This window comes from Rattus norvegicus, chromosome 4 (assembly GCF_036323735.1).
Source record: "Rattus norvegicus strain BN/NHsdMcwi chromosome 4, GRCr8, whole genome shotgun sequence".
Taxonomy (NCBI): Eukaryota; Metazoa; Chordata; class Mammalia; order Rodentia; family Muridae; genus Rattus; species Rattus norvegicus.
Window position 1 is genome coordinate 80,933,978 of NC_086022.1, and position 17,740 is coordinate 80,951,717.

Below are 17,740 nucleotides of genomic sequence, written 5' to 3' on the forward strand. Positions count from 1 at the left end.
CAGCAGAGTGTTTGGAGCAGGGGGAGTGACTTGATTTGACTTATTTTGATACTTTGGTAAACAACTTTGTCTAGCATGTGAAGAATGGATTGCAAAGGGTGGTCCAGGGTCAAAGCAGCAAGCCCGCCTCAGTGGTTAAGACCTTGCCAACCTGTGCCATGTAGGCAGGCTGTGGTTTGGATGTGACTTGATTCCCCACAGTTCTTGTGTCAGGACTGGATCCCTGAGGTGGAGGTTTGGGGAGGTAGGGCCTAGTGGGAGGTGCCTAGGTCAGCTGGGGCAGGAACTTAGATGGGATTAGATGTCTCTTCTTCTCAGTTCTAGGCTCTGTCTGATTTCTCTACCTTCCTGCAAACACTGATCTGATAGACTCTCCACTTGTTGGCCTCCATTTTCTTCCCAGTCTTGTTGCCCTCCTGCTCTCTGCAAACACTGATCGCCAGGCCCAGTGCTCTGAGTAGTGCCTGGAAGAGGCTTGTTCAATGGCCTCCTGGACCCTCCCAGTCTCTCTGGCTTCTTGTTCCAAAGGTGAGCTCTTCTTCCCTCCGGCAATCCTGCAGCTGCTGTAGACCACGCACGATGCTGCCTGGGAACCGAGTCCAGGGAGCGCAGTGCTGCGCTGAGCTGTTTGGATTTTAGCTAAAGAAATCTCTTTTTCTTCATAAGTAGCCTGCTTTTGATGTTTCATTACAGCAATGAAACCTATATTATTGCAAGGTGTGATCACGGTGATAGAGAGTCATGTTCTGTTAATGATACACTTGGACGGGATCCCAGCACTCAGGAGGCTGAGCAGTCGACAATGAACTGGGTTCTCAGATGGATTTTGAGAACAAAGAATCTGTGATGATCCATTAGGGTCTGGCCTGAGCCAATGAGTGAATTAAAAACACCAGTCTGAAATGGGTAAGGGTGGAGTAGAGTGTGAAAAGAAAATGAAGAAGCGGGGTTCTGATTCGTGAAGGTTGAGACATTTTTAGCGAGCAAGTGGGGGTGTCAAAGATGAGCTGGATACGGTTCCTAGACTGTAGGAAAGAGACCAGTGGTAAAACTCTGAATCTGGGAGTCGGTGTGTGCAGATAGTGCAGGAAGTCGTAGGGCCCACGTGATATTACCTTGAGGGTTGTTCTAGTTTAATTTCTGTTGCTGCTGACAAAAAGCAACTTAGAGGAGGAAGGAATTTATTTCAGCTCATGATTCCAGGTTACAATGCATCACTGCACTGACGTCTCAGTGACTTGAGCTTGAGACAGTGGGTCACATCGTACCCACATCAAACGCAGAGGGAGATGAATGCATACCCGCTAATTTGCTTGCCTGCTTGCGCTCAGCTTCTTTCCTCATAATATGGTTCAGGACCCGCTCCATAGGGAATGCTGACACTCTCAGAGGGCATTCCATTAACCTAATTTCAAATCCCCACAGACACGCCTATGGGCCAAGCCAATGTGGACGATCCCTCATTGAGACTCTCTTCTCAAGTGATTACTAGATGATACAATTGTCAAATTGTATCAATTTGACAGTTAAAGTTAACCACAACAGGAGCCGGACATGCCTAGAGAGGGTGCTACCTCTCTGGAAGGCCAGAGGTTAAAATCAGAAGAGTGAAACTGGAAGATGAGTGTGCGCCCTGTGGGAAGATGTTACAAACCAGGTGGGCAACAGGACTGTGAAGAAATGGGAGGCAAGCAAGTGGAGACTGCGAGTCTATGGGATCGGCGTTTGCAGGCGGTAGAGAAATCAGACAGCATCTAGACATGAGACCGGGTGAGGGGGCTTCTCTGCAACGGGGCGACAGGACAGCGTGGCTGCTGCTATGAATGATTCTCTAAAACCGAAAGAAGCAGTTGTATAAGAGAATGCACATCTCAAAACAAACATCCCAGTGTGTCAAAGCTCTTGGGATTTAGGACACGCGTCCCGGCCCATGTGCTTGCTCCAGAGCACCTGGAGTGTGGTCCCTGCTGGTACAGTCCACATAGAGCACAACCGGATGGCAGCAACTCGATGCTTAAGGTTCTCCGTGAACTATGACCTATTATATCGTGACATTTGGCAACAGAATTTTAGATTTATTTTTTTGTTCTTCAATCCATCCTTTAAAAAATAAAATCTAAAACAAGTGCTAAGGAGAATGGATTCAACAGCGACACCTTGTGGTAGTGATGAGAATAGCACTAGCTAATAAGTTAACTTCTGACTGCACATTCTCCCAGCTTCTACACCACAGAACCCTGGGGCTGACCTCCTTCGAATAAATACTTACCCTTAAACGTTCTCCAGGCCCCAGTGTGTGTGTGTGTGTGTGTGTGTGTGTGTGTGTGTGTGTGTGTGTGTGTGTGTGTGTGTGTGTGTGTGTGTGTGTGGTGTGTGTGTGTCTGTCTGTCTTCATATCTCATATCGTCAAAGCTGACATTTTCCAATGGTGAAAAGTGGGCCCTCATAGTCACATTTCAATATGAGTTTAAACGACAACTGCCTTATTCACCTGTGGAGTTTAATTGTTCTTCTGTGTATTCGGAAGCCTGAGTTCACCCCTGAATTTCTGAACTTGGGCTGTCACAATTCCTTTGCTATGTAGTCAGACAAGGTTTGGAAGGGACTGTGGCCAAAGTTTTGCCTGGATTCAAAGACTAGGAAAACACTTGGTCCCAGGAATTCGTGTTGTCTTGTAGTTTACAACCTCAAGATCCGTAAAGAGAGCTGTGGTTAAATTTCATTTTCTCTTTTCTCCCTATGGCTTAATACTACAGAGGGTCTCAAAGTCCTGGAGAGATTCCAGGATGCAGTAACTCACACAGTTTAATCGATCAGGGACACGAGTTCTCAATATTTAAAAAAAAGAAAACAAAAAGCCCTGAAAATAATTAGTTGTGTAACCAGATGAAAATATTCAAAAATAATAAAAGGGGAAATCTGTGTCGCTGAAAAACAATGTTTCTGCCCTGAAGTTATAATCAGAATATCAGAAAAGGTCATTGCTCCTATGAGACTATTATGGGACTGGGAGATCCGTGGGTTGGACTTGCAAATCAGCCTCCCAGTTGGATTCTGAGACAAATTAAACCTGAGTCAGAGTCAGGGCGTGAACTTCCAAGATTCTTGTGGAAGGAGAATGCTTCTCATCCTATTCCAAGCCAGTATGGGTTTTTATGTTTGTTTCCTCTGGCCCAGCTTCAGATACAGAGAAAAAACATTTTGTTGGAAACTGTATTATCTAGACCCCCAAGACAGCCCCTCTAGGGGCTTCCCCTTCAGGGTCTGTGGAGACCATTTTCTGACTGAAAGAAATTAATTACTGATAGAAAACCAGTTTCCCCCAGGTTGTTCAAGGTCCACCACCTCCAGAGTCCCTCCATCTTCAGGGTCCCGCCACCTCCAGGGTCCCGCCACTCCAGGGTTCCCCCCCACTCTACCCTTTCCCTTTCGCAGAGGCTGCTATGCTTCTAGCCCAGTACTCGCTTTAGTATTCCTCAGCTATCACTATGCGTTTGAGTCTCTTCACTATGCTGATTGAAGGACCCTTACTAGTTTCCTTATTAATAACACACTGAATATATTTTCATTTTTATATCTGCTTTTATCTCATGATTAAACCCTATTTTGAAAATTAGCTTTAAAAATAATTTTTGAAGTTTAAAAATCATGCTTTAAAAATTCTCCTTTTGAAAATTATCATTGCTTTGAACTTAAAAAAAAAATCTGAGAGAAAAAAAAGAGACGGGGGTGGTGGGGAGCAGGGTAGGCACGCTCCACCATCAGAGGACAACCTTCAGGAGTTGCTCCTTTTCTTGCTGTTCGTTTTGAGGTGAGGCCTTGCCTGCCTGCAAGATGAGCTTGCATTTCCGAGCCACTTCCTTGTCTCCATCTCCCACCTCAAGTTGAAGTTCTGGGAATTCATGTGCTTCTTATGTCACTTGGCTTCCGGGGTCTCCTAACTCTCGTCCTTGGCTTGGAAGACAAGTTCTTCACTCACCAGTCATTTCCCTGGCCCCGCTCCGTGGTTTTAAAGGCTCTTACCGACCATTCTTGTTTTACATTGTCTCTGTTTTTCTTTTTCTTTTTCTTTTTTTTTTTTTTTTTTTTTTTTTTGGAGCTGGGGACCGAACCCAGGGCCTTGCGCTTCCTAGGCAAGCGCTCTACCGCTGAGCTAAATCCCCAACCCCGTCTCTGTTTTTCTTTAGCCTGTATGTCGTCTTAAATCTAAAGTATGACTGAGAAATGGGAGATGAGAGCTTGATAATCAGTACACTAGGTGGCCTCAAGTCTCCTTCTGACACCGATATGCTGGAATATTTTATGCAAAACAGTTTTAAAACAAGAGCTCCAGAAGAGAATCTGATTGGCCCAGGAAAGGGCAGTGTTTTAGCCATATCCCAGCCAGAACCAACCGACCTGAGTCTGCCTTTGGGGGTATCCACCAGTCTGTTTTTTCACAATTTAGAACAAAGCAGATTTGGAGACTGCTCTATTTGGTTACAGACATAGACTGCTACCGCCTCCCATGCCCGCCCCTCCACGCCCCTCCACCTCCATTCCTACTGTCAAGGTTGGAAACTAAAAATCCTTCATTTACATAAAAACTTTAAAAAAAGAAAGCCAGTAATGCAATTTCTTGTAATTTTCATGCTGCCTGTTACTAAAAATAGACAAGGAGAAAAGCAGAGACTACAACATTTAACTCTGCTCCTCAGCTTGGCTGGATTTAGAGTCCATCAGGAGCACGAGGCTCTCCTCTCCACCTCTCGCCCGTTATAGGAGTCTCCTGGAGTCGATGGACTCAGGGAGAGAGTGACCTTGCGGTGGGTGGACCTGGCTGTGGCTGCAGCTGCACCCTGCCCCGGAAGAGAAGAATATCAGCTCAGTACAGTATAGTCATCTCCCTTCCCTGGTCTGCCCAGATGTGAATTCACCATCATAGACTAAATCCCCTGCAACTATGAACTGAATTAATGTCCCCATTCATGCTCTGAAACAGCATCTCCTTCTCCTCCCAGCATGTTGAACACTTCATGCCAACGGGGAGTTCACCCCTGCCAGGCAGCCTTCCTGGATTGCTCTTCTCTCACTACTTTTCCTGTCTACTAGTTTGGAAGTGAAAATCTGGCCCTGACATTTTCTACTGAAGGACCCTAGGGCCTTTCACCAGCCTTACACACTCACCACCTCAGGTCAAGATTAGGCTAAGTACCAGCACCCTGCCTTGGGACAAGGCTAGGCCAAGTTCCATTCTCCACCCACAGGGACATTCTTGAAAAACCAAAGAATATACTGACTGATAGTCACCTGCCCTCTGATCCCAGATAGAGTTCGAATGCATGTCATATGCTTGCTAGCCAATAGATTCAAAGGTCAGTATGATTAGCCAATAATTTTAAACTGTAACCTTGCTGATGTAACCTCTATCCCTAAAAAGAATAAAAACTGCTTGTTATAGCCATTTGGGGTCTCCTTCTAGTCACTCACCTTGAGGGGCTGATTGAGGGTCGATCCTAACGTGCTGGAAAATAAACCTCTTGCGTTTGCATCAAACTTGTGTCTCACTTGGCAGGTCTTCTGGTAATTAAGATTCACTTTGAGCCTTAATACCAAGAAAAGAGTCCACGGCTAGAAGTGAGGTGGGCGGCTTCTTTGATTTCTGTTTGCTTGTGAATCTCAGGCAAGCAAATGGCCCCTGGAGAATAATTGAAGAGGTAAGGGTGGAATTGCTCTGATGTGGAATTGAACGTCTATGAACCAGATCTTGGAGTGCTTTTGAGGCTTCTTGCTCTTACACTGGGAAGGAATGGTTGATGAACCAGGTGAACCTAAGTCTTCATTTCCTAATTTCTGGGTTCCTAAGACACAATGTGCTGATTCAAAGAAAGAAATAGTTAAGAAAGGGTAGCAGTATGAGGTGAGTTAAACATGTATAGCCAAGAGTTAGGGCAAGAGACAAGGGAGAAATGGGAAACCAGGTTAAAGACCTGAACTGGGGGGCGGGGTGGTCAAGGAGATGGAGAAGAAAGAAAGGATATGTGGGCATTTCAAGAATATAGTCAACATGAATGGAGATGTATTGCAAGGGCTTTTTAACGTCCTGAGTTAGGATGGGCAAGAGAAAGCAATCAGTTAATAGATTTAGATGCTGTTCATTGTCTAAGCCTGTTTCCTGTGGCTGATAACGTAATGCCACAGACTGGGTGTATTATAAAGGAAAGAGAGCTATTTGGGCCCAAAGTCAGGAGACTATATCTGGTGATCGTCTCCTTGCTGGCCGAGTTCCAAACCAGGACAGGACATTTCTTGGGAGAGACAGAATCCATGTCAATGTTTGGGGATCTTTCACTCTTACACAGTCATCAGTATTTAACCATGGATGCTCTTCCCTGGAGATTTTAGTCTTGTAAATACATCAAATTAAGGATCTATGTTGCTTTGACTTTTTAAATCTTACTTTTAATGAGGGTTCTCAAATGCTTTACCCTCCCTTCTAGCCCACCACCCACAAGAGGTAGTGGAAAGGAAAGGTTATTGGGATACCGGGAAAGTGGACTTGTTTGGAAATTGTTCTTTGGAGCAAATCCTATCTACGTTGTCAGGAAATCAGCAGTTCGGTTCACAGGAATCAGCAGCGGCAGCTTGATCCACTTGCAAACACTTCCTGAATATACCAGAAGTCCAGTTCACTAGTGTCAGAATAGCAAACATGAATTAGCAGCAGTGGCATGACCCAGCAGAAACAGCCAGGCCTCTGCCAAATTGACAGGAGTCAGCAGGAGTGAAGACCCACAGGGATGCCAAGAGCAGCTCTTTGCCGTGCCTCTCTCAATGAAGTGAAGATCAGCGAAGATGACGATGTGAGGCCATTGAAATGTTGCTATGTAAGCCTCCCATCACTGTTCGTTGAGTTCTATTTATACTCTCTCCAAACATCCCGTGTACTCCCATGGGTCTTGCCTCATGTGAATCTGTCTTATCAAAATTCAACGTGAGTCTGTATTAGCTGACATCATTCTGCCCATCGGTCCAAGTCCTCGGAAGTTGCAAAAAGCCACAGGAACCTCATGAGTTCTTTGGGGAGTTTCTGTCTGTGGAGTTTCTTCTTAAAAGTGGAGCTCAGCAATTCGATTTAAGAGGAACCAATACATGCCGTTAGCAAAGAATCCTTCACCATGAGTCCTTTCATGTGCTTGCTTTAACAAAACATCCTTTCACCTGTGTCTGCTCCAGAGAAACACTCCTACTTGTGTCTGCTCTAGCAAAACACCATTCCAACACAACTGACTTTCCAAAGAAATCATAAGTTTCCACATCCATTCAACCTCCTCAATGCTTCCCAGTGCAGACGACATTTCATTATGAATTTCACCTGGCATTTAAATCCCATCACTTATCCATTCAACTCAAATTCATTCATGTGAAGCATTGGTATTTAACCATGGATGTTCTGCCCTGGAGATTTTAGTCCTATTCATCTTGTAAATACATCAAATTAAGGTCTGTGTTACTGTCCTGACACTACAGGCAGATGGAAATGTGTTTTACCACTGTGCACAGACACCATGACCAAGGCAACTCTTTTTTTTTTTTTTTTTTTTTTTTTTGGTTCTTTTTTTCGGAGCTGGGGACCGAACCCAGGGCCTTGCGCTTCCTAGGCAAGCACTCTACCACTGAGCTAAATCCCCAACCCACCAAGGCAGCTCTTATGAGGACAACATTTAATTGGGGCTGGCTTACAGGTTCAGAGGTTCAGTCTATAGCGTCAAGGCAGGAACATGGTGCAGGAGACGCTGAGTTCTACATCTTCATCTGAAGGCTTCTAGGAGAAGACTGATCTGTCAGGCAGCTAGGAGGAGGGTCTCAAAGTCCATCCCCACAGTGACACACGCCTGCCAACAAGGCCACATCCACTCCCACAAGGCCACACCCACTCCCACAAGGCCACACCCACTCCCACAAGGCCACACCCACTCCCACAAGGCCACACCCACTCCCACAAGGCCACACCCACTCCAATAAGGTCACACCTCTTTTTTTTTGTAGGTAAATATTTATTTATTTATTTTATGTATAAGTACACTATAGCTGTCTTCAGACACACCAGAAGAAGGTATCAGAGCTCATTACAGATGGTTGTGAGCCACCATGTGGTTGCTGGGATTTGAACTCAGGACCTCAGGAAGAGCAGTCAGTGCTCTTAACCGCTGAGCCATCTCTCCAGCCCAAGGTCACACCTCTTAATAAAGCCACTCCCTAGGTCAAACGTATTCAAACCACCACAAAAAGGATTAGGGCAATGGAGAGAAGGCATCTTAAGGATTGGGATAAGAAAAAGGGCTCAGTTGCTGGGCAGTGGTGGTACACGCCTTTAATCCTAGCCCTCTGAAAGCAGAGACCAGGCAGATCTCTGAGTTTGAGACCCGCATGGCCTACACAGTGAGTTTCAGGACAGTCAAGGCTACACAGAGAAACCCTGTGTCAAAAAACAAAGCTACAAAAGGAACACAAAAAGAAAGGTAAAAAGGGGTTGGGGTCAGTGAAGCCCCCTTGGGAGTGCTAATGAGCAGGGAACAGAGAGAAAGCTAAGGGAGGCTCATAGAAAAAATGGCCAAAGCTAAACCATGGAGACTTCCAAAGTCGAGAGAAAGGTGATTTGAGGGGCTCATTCTAGAAGCTGCCGTTCTAAAGGAAGCCCTGCGCTCCCTCTGCTAAACCTTTCCTGGTATTTTCTGTGGAGTACAATGTTTCTAAACTTGGAACATTTCTCACAGGACTTTAAGGTGGTGTGGTTTATGTTCACTGCATTGTAGACGTTTAGATCAAGGAGCGCTGTAGGGTAACCTCCAGAGAAGACTGCTCTGATGCTCTGACGTGGGTTTAAACCAGGAGAAAGTCTTTGTTAGTTGGCCTGCAACTACACTGGATGTTCAGGATCCCAGCATAGCCCACAGCCTTTTGGTGAACTTCTAAGCACAAAACCCATGTTCTGGGTTTATATACTTCAGTTAAGAAGAACAGTTAGCCAGAGCAGAGCTATAAAAGCCAAAGAGCAAGGTTAGCTCATTTAGATGCTTTCCCAGTATCCAGAACTGTGGACTTGCACACACTAGGTCTTTGTTTTCATTTTGACAAGTGGTGCTGTCTACGCACTGGGTTTTACAGCCTGAGTGGCACCTTCCATCATGGAGTCAGTTGTGCTAAGGTGAGGGGCCCTGCTAAATCTGGAGCCTGTTACAAGAGGAGAAACTCATGGCTCAAGAGCATGAATGACCTTCCGACAAAGCTTCCTTAAAAAGCTGGTACCAGAGGTTCATCTCAACTAAAAAAAATTACTGCTGAAAGGAGATCTTACTTCCCGAGGGTCAGTTATACAAACATTCTGCCATTATTTTGAATCATCTTTTCTTAATTCATCGTTAGCTTTACTCGTCTTAACTGAGTAGGAGACAGAAGCCTCCATGTGACCCTGGGCTCTACGCTGTGATCTATCAGAGCTGGAATGGCTGAGTCTCTCCAGGACAGCGCTTTGATTTCCCTCACTCACGCCCACTGATGCCCTCACTGTCACCATTATTTATGAAAGCAGACAAAAGGGATCGGAACACCAAAAAGTCGAGCCTAAGGGCCAGCCGGCAAGGATGCGTATGCCTCTGACTCAGGCATGCAGCTTCTGCCGACGTGAGCAAGTGGCTGGGGCGAAGAGTGGGAAATACTTTGATCCTTTCTATTTGAGGCAGAAAATATAAACGTAAGTTGTAAACTAAAACAGCCCTTTGAGACAACGACAGTAGGATTTTCATCTTCAGTAGAAATACTGAAAATTAGGCAGCGTTATATTTTCGCGGGGAACGTCTTACAGGGACACTGCATTATCACAGTGCTGTTCTATCCTTGGAAGAAACTCAGACGAAGACCTGCTGGAATGTTCCCGAGTGTGTCTGCGGAGGTGCGATTCTGGAAGAGCATTGGAGTTGGGAGGATGTGCAGACATCACTCTGGCCAATCGGATCCTATTCAATCCATCAAGACACTACATAAAACAAAAACATAGAAGAGGGGTGAATTTTCTCTCTGTTTGATGGATGGGGAGTGCAATCAGGTGGCAGGGTGCTTGTTTATCATGTGTCAAGCCTTAGGCTTGATCCACAGCACTGTTAAAAAGTCCCCCAGGGGCTTCCTTTTGAGCTGGACATTCATATTTCCCTGGAGTAGTGGCTACTCACCACTTCAGTGACTAGATGGATACTACCCAGGAAGTCAGTAAAGAACCCCTGTGGCCACATCTGTGAAGGTTTTTCCAAAGCTCTCCCGTGCCCCAATCTAATTAACGGTTCAGTGGACTATTGGGAGGCAGTGGAGCAAGAAGGTGACGGGTGGTGAGTCTTCTAAGGCAGCCTCTCCCTCTGCCCCTTCCTGTAACGGCTGTCTGCTTCCTAGCTGCTCAGAGTTGAATAGCTGTGCTCCACCATGGCTTTCGGTATCATGCACTACTTCACCACAGGCTCAGAAGCAGGGGAGCCAGCTACCAACACCTCCAAATTGCGAGCCAGATGGACCCTCCTCCCTTAAGTTGTTATATAGATAGTTTAATTGATGTAGACAGAGAGAGGATAGATAGACCTATTGTTCTGTCTCTCTGATAACTCTGACTGATAAGACTACCAAAATAGTCAAGGTCAAATATACATACCATTAGAATCCAAGACTAAGAGGTAAAAAAAAATAAGAAGAGGGCTGGAGGGATGGCTGAGAGGTTAAGAGCACTGACTGCTCTTCCAGAGGTCCCGAGTTCAAATCCCAGCAACCACATGGTGGCTCACAACCATCTATAATGAAATCTGATACCCTCTTCTGGTGTGACTGAAGACAGCTACAGTGTACTTAAAATAAATAAAAAACAAACCAACAATTTAAAAAAAATAAGAAGAAAGAATATTTGAAGAAATAATGGGTAAAAGTTTGCAAATTTAAAAGAACAAACAAACAAACAAACAAAAAAACAAAAAAAAACCCCTAAAAGTATACATTAACAGACTCAGCTATTCCCAAGGAAAATAAAATTTAAAGTTCCTAGGCACATCATAACTTAATATATGAAACAAATAAAAAAATCTTGAGGGCAACTAGTAAAAAAAAAATAATACAGTCTATATGGAGACGCCATCCTAGATTTCTCATCAAAAACCAGAGTCAAAAAGACATGGGAACAATAGCATCCTTTCAAGAACGGAGGTGAAATGGAGTCGCAGGAGAAGGAAAGTTCAGGAATTTGCCTCCAGCAGATCTTGTCTGCACTATCTGAGGCTGCCAAGCTTTACAGGGGAACTAACCCCAGGGGAGGTTTGTTCTCAGACAGTGTGGAAAGACACTAGAAACACTTAGCTGCCTGTTGCCATAAATGGGTGCAGATGCAGAAAGGAACCTTTTCTTTGTAAGTTGTTAACAACTATGTAACCATTGAAAGCAACCTGTGTCCATGTAACAGAATGCCAGGTATGGGGAGTTGCAGAAGGCAATGGGGCACGTGCAATTGCAAGGCTTCTACATTTTACATGGACTGCTACAGAGTTAGCTCTAAGCTGCAGAGGGTTTTTGTTTTTGTTTTTGTTTTTGTTTCTAAATGCATATATAATCCCTTGAACCGCCATTAAAGAAAAACCTGTACAAGAGATATATATAGCCCCATATCCAAAACACAAAAGTTAAAATAGAGTTTTAAACAATTCCAATAAAAGGTCTAACAAAGAGAAATTTGAAAAACAAAACAAAACCAATCAGAGGTCAAAAGCAAACCGCCAAAGACAAAGCTACAGACCAGAATCCAGCCCCCTCAACAGTTAACTATGTTTTCCAAACATGCTAAGCAAATGGCAGCTATTGTCAGACTAAGTAAAAATAAGGCTGTGTGCTGGCTAGTTTTATGTCAACTGGATATAGGCTCTAGTTGTCTGAGAGGGAGCCTCAGTTGAGAAAATGCCTCCATAAGATGCAGCTGTAGACAAGCCTGCAGAGCATTTTATTAATTAGTGACGGATGGGGGGGGGAGGGACCAGCCCATTGTGGGTGGGGCCGTGCCTGGGCTGACAATCCTGGATTTTATAAAAGAGGCTGAGCAAGCAGTGAGGATCGAGCCAGTAAGAGTGCCCCTCCATGGCCTCTGCATCAGCTCCTGCCTCCAGGTTCCTGCCCTGCTTGAGTTCCTGCCCTCACTGCTTTTTGATAATGAGCACACGCAGCTGGGAATGAAGTAAGCCCTTTCTCCTCGCCTTGCTTTTGGTCACGCCTTGCTTTTGGTCACGCCTTGCTTTTGGTCACGCCTTGCTTTTGGTCATAGGGTTTCATCACAGAAACAGCAACCCTAAGTAAGACAGACTCTGTTAAATGGTTTGGACAAATCCATGTAAAGCTTGAATGCTTGGATAATTAATACAGCACCATACAACCAACCAAAAGGAAACACACTTGGCAGAGAGTTGACTCGGGAGTTAGAAGCACTGGCTACTCTTCTGGAGGTGCTAGGTTCAATTTCCTCCACTCATATGGTAGCTCACACTGTCTGCAACTCCAGTTCTAGGAGATCTCATGCTCTTTTCTGGACTCTTAAGCATCAGGTATGGATGTGGTTCACAAACATACGTACAGGCAAAACACTCGTGCACATAAAATAAATGCAATAGAATAAAAGAATTCTAAAAGCATACTTATATTAACAGCAAAGCAGATTTTAGAACAAGTGCCATCAGCAGGGAAGAGAGTACTACACAAAATGATAAAGATACAATTCTCCAAGGCCACAGAACAGCCATCATTGTGAGATGCACTGAGTGCCTGAAACAAAACCAGGCAGGACTGCAAAGAGAGAGGAATTTAAATTATAACTGACTTCAATACTTCTTCTCAGGAACTCTTAGTGTGAACAGTCAGACTGGGCAAAAACCAGACCAAAACAAACCAGAAGATGTGTATAACACTAACCCATGGTATCTAGCCACCATTTGTGGAACTCTCCACCGAGTGCAAGCAGACTACACAGTCTTGGAGTGTATGACGGCAATTGAGCACCAAGAGGAAGCCGGAAAAGAATCTAAGGTTTTGTGTATAAGAACAGACATGGGAGTAGATGGAGCTACAAGAAAGCTCACCAGGTAGTGTGCTTGCTGCCAATCCTGATAGCATGAGCTCAGCCCCAGGAGCTCAAAGAGAATCCTCTAAGTTGTCCTCTGACCCCCATGGGCATGTAGAACCCATACAATTATGGACACCCATATCAACCAACCAACCAACCAACCAACCAACCAACCAACCAATCAATCAATAATCTAACAACATATAAAAGAAGAATAGAAATCTTACAAAGGATGTTCTGACTGTAGGAGAATTTAACTAGAAATCAATTACAGGTAGTGGTGAACGCCTTTAATCCCAACGCTTAGGAGGCACAGCCAGGCATATCTTTTGTGAGTCTTAGGCTTGCCTGGTCTACATAGAGAGACCCTGTCTTGAAAAACCAAATATATGTGTGTGGTGTGCATGTGTAGTGTGGTCTGTGTGGTATGTGAGTATGTGTGTGTGTCTGACTGTCCATCTGTCTGTCTCTTTGTTTTATGTATGTGTGGTGTGTGTAGACTCCAGGTATTTATGAGTTAATATTTAATTAATATTCCTGGAACACATCCATGAATATAAAGGTGTCCAGTCCCTGCAGAGACCTTTCTTCAAGGATGACTTGTGGTACAACTAGGGTACACTGATGCTCTATTAGAAGGTGGGCATTGTGGGTATAGTGTGGGGTAGAGGATAAGTGGCTGAGTAACTGCAGGTTTTGCTCCCCTTGCAGCACGCTGCCACTGAAGCCTCTGGACTGACTTCCTGGTTTCCAGTCCCCATGGCATCACTTACCAGTATATGATCTCAGTCACGTTAGTGAACCTCCTGTGTCTTGGTTTCACTTCCTGTATCAGAGAGTCATAGCCCAGGTCACCATACATTCTGCTTCACTGACTGGAGCCATCCTGGATTAAACTGTTTTCCCACTGTAACTAACAGGGCCCTAGCTTGGGTGATACATGAATACTCAGTCTGACAGCAGAATACTCAGTCTGACTGTGTGTTACAGTTGGTTGAGAGGTTTACTGTGACCGGCAACCAGGCTCAATGCAAATTGGAGTGCCCACCGCAGACCAAACGACCCTACGCAGAGGGCAGGGTGGGAAACAGTCAGTCGCTACACACAGCTGCTGGGAAATGACCCAGCGGTGACCGCGTGGCTTCTGACACCAGGGCCCTCAGTGGGGAGCCTGCTCTCCCGTGACCTAGCAGGGACTTTACTTTCTGTATAATAAGGGCTGTGTGAAGATGAAGCTCTTCACTATTCACAAAGCACGAGTCCCTCGTCTGGTGCATTCAAGGGTTGCACAAATGCTTTCTGTTAAACAAAATAAACAGAGCTTATCCCAGGTTACACGATCGACTGCAGTGGTATATGAGATGTTATTTGTACTCACACTGTAGACTTTCCTGTTTGAAGAAAGTTTATTCCCTGATAGATGTATTCAAATGTCTTAGGTACACTTCCATTGTATATTCTGACATTTGGTTCTATCGACTTTGGTTCACAGGAATAGTATTGCTAGGCTGGTTTTAGTGTTCACACAATCGTATCTATAATCCAGATGTGTGGAACTCAGGTGTGGCCCAGGCTGGCTTTTACTTCCCGTGGATCCTGCTGCCTCTGTTCCTCCTTAGGTGCACTGTGATGCCGTGAGCATTTGTGTTTTAGTCAGGGTCTCATAGATCCCAAAGGGCCGCCCTGTAACCAGAGATGACCTCGAGCAGCATCCTCACCTTCCTATGTCTAATTCCCCAATGCAGAAACTTCAGTTCTGAGCCACTCTGCCCTGCCAAGTATCAAAAGTTCAAGCCCAGTGTAGGGAAGAGTAGGTTCCCTGCTGAGTGGAATCCTGTCTGGAAAAGGACACACACAGTCTAAATATACTGAACTATCAGATCTGGTCTCTGTGGCTGGGGAGATGGGTGTTGGGCAAAGTGTCATTGTCTAACAAAAGGACCCTGTAAAATAAGACAAGGCAGCATCCTTGGGTCCTCTTAGGCCTGGGAGCCAGGAGAGCAGGTATAGGAGCTTGCTGGCCTGAGATCACTGACAGACCCTTAGGGAAGGAAGGGAGGGAGGGAGGGAGGAAGTAACCCTACTCTTAGGGTTTTATTGCTGTGAAGAGACACCATGACCAGGCAACTCTTATAAGAACAACATTTAATTGGGGCTGGCTTACAGGTTCAGAGGTTCAGTCCATTATCATCAAGGCAGGAGCAGGGCAGCATCCAGGCAGGCATGGTGCAGGAGGAGCTGAGAGTTCTACATCTTGTTCTGAAGACAAATAGTTGAAGACTAGCTTCCGGGCAACTAGGATGAGGGTCTTAAAGCCCACGCCCACAGTGACACACCTACTCCAACAGGGCCACACCTCTTAATAGTGCCACTCCCTGGGCCAAGTATATACAAACCATCACACCCTGTCTCAATTAAGATTGAAAAACCATTTGATGACTACTCCTGCCCCCTCCCCCACCATACACAAGCCTACCTCTGTGGTCATGTACGTATCATGCATAAATTTAGTCCTTACAGCAGTGTCTGGACTTTTCCAACTCACACTACCCTTTTGTTCTAACTACTGACTGTCTGAACTTTGTCCTTTCTTTTCTTTGCCAGTGAACATGGATTTAATTCCCACGGTGACATAACTACCAGGTCTTTCTATGGAGGGAATTCTTTCTTATTTTTCTTTCCTCTTGTTTTGACTCCAATTTTCTGCACGCAGTCCAGGCAATCCAGGACCGGAGATCCTCCTGCCCTCTGCCAACTGATGTAGGGAGACAGCTGTGCACTTAGCCTAAATGGTTTTCTTTTTAAATCTATGCAGTTGTGGATGGCCTTGAGTTTTGAATTCTCTGTCTCCCTCTACCAACTGTAGGGATTACAGGATTTACCTACCAAGCCTGGTTTACTAGGTTCTGGGGAAGAAACCCAGGGCTTCCTGCATGCTGGGCAGCAGTTGTTCAAACCTGTAGGTCGGGCTAGCCTGGAACTCACTCTGTAGCTGAGGGCGTCCTTGAATTCTTGATCCTCCTGCCCCCACCATCCTTTTATGGACTTAAAGGTCTGCATGACTGACTGCGTTTACTTCCTCCCTCCCTCCCTCCTTCTCTCCCTCCCTCCTTCTTTCTGTCGGTCCCTTCCTTCCTTCCTTCCTTCCTTCCTTCCTTCCTTCCTTCCTTCCTTCCTTCCTTCCTTCCTTTTTCCCTTCCTCTCTAGCTGACTTATTTTTCCTACTGAGAATATGTCCAAGTACTGCAGACAGGAGCTGTAGCAGGACTAACCCCTTCCGAAGTGGTGAGCTGGGAGCTGGTGGAGGGAGGGAAAGGAGGCCCTCCCAGTCCCACGCCATCTCAGGGAGACTCAGGTCAGCACGCAGCTGTTTTCAAGACTGTCCTCTGTGTAGCCAGGAAGCTTTGCAGGTGTGTTCTGACTGCAGCCCTCAGCTGACCTCATCCACCTTCTCCATGCTGCACCATGGACAGAAGAGAAGACAGAAGCCACAACAAGCCTGAGCCCAAACAGGCAGCTGACAAAATAGGAAGATGGAGCCCCATGCCCACTGTTGGAAGATTCAGTGCCCTCACCCCTTGGGCCATCTCACTCATCTCACATTTAGCCAGTTCTAGGGAGTGTGTGGACTTTTTCTTATGACTGGATGCCAGAGCTAGGATGAAGGTGTATGTCTGTGATCTCGGGACTCTGGAGGCTTAGATAGGAGACTAAATTCAAGGCCAGCCTGGACTACATAGGGAGCAGTAGACTAGATTTGGTGGCAGTGTGAGACTTTAAAACCAACAACAACAGGACTTGTGCTATAGCTCACTGTGCCTGGCAGGCAGGAGTCCCTGGCCAGCATCAAATCAAATCAGGTGGTTCATGGCTGGAATCGCAGGGTTCGGGGTGTGGGGTGGGCGGAGACAAGAGGACCAGACAGTCAAGGTCACCTTCCAGCACAGTCTGAGGCCAGTGTAGAATTCACGACATGCTCTTTAAAAACAAACACCATCCCACCCTCCACCCCCAAATCTTAGTGCCCAAATCCGAGAGAAGTGACATGGCAGCTCATGACAGCCACATATTCCCAGTGAACCAGAAATCCTCTCAGAAAACTGGGTGTCCACACGCACAGTAATTACTTCCTGTGCCTGGAGTTGAGCCTGAGCGTGGAGTTCCTCCCCTGTGCACAGCAGTGAGGAGTTCTGATTACCTCCCTGCTGGCCCTTTTGGGGACACTGGGAAGCTGTGTAGCCAGCGCTCCCCATAGTCCCTTGTGAGGAAATAGGGAGGAAGGTTTGGGGAGTCTGGAGACCCCAACCTTTGCCAATCCGGAAGCAGGAAAGCTGCTGGTCCTGCAGTCAGTCGGAAACTGGTGTTGTACTGCCCTCTTGTGGTAGTTCTGTAGCAGCACCATGTCAGTGCATCTAGTTTGCTGGGGTCCCTGCTTCAACTCATACTAAGAAGGGGTGGAGGGAGCTTCCACTGGTACCTTGTCCTTCCTTTTTCTCATGCATAGCATATAAAGGAACAAAACACCTTCATACCTGGTTTGGTTGGGAAATGTCCCTGGAAGAAGTTGCATAGAAGCCCTGCTGTTCCTGGCCCTCCTGTCCTTAATGAGAGTTGGCCCAGTTGCAAGTC

At 45.8% G+C, this 17,740-nt stretch overlaps 1 long non-coding RNA gene across 1 annotated transcript; it reads right to left on the reverse strand.

Moving 5' to 3' along the window:
• Positions 1–15,263: 15,263 nt before the first annotated feature.
• On the reverse strand, positions 15,264–17,427 carry LOC134486672 (uncharacterized). Its single transcript, XR_010066016.1, has 3 exons — positions 17,310–17,427; positions 16,384–16,569; positions 15,264–15,370 (listed from the first exon to the last, which is right to left on the reverse strand). It is a non-coding gene; the product is annotated as an uncharacterized LOC134486672 (long non-coding RNA).
• Positions 17,428–17,740: the final 313 nt, after the last annotated feature.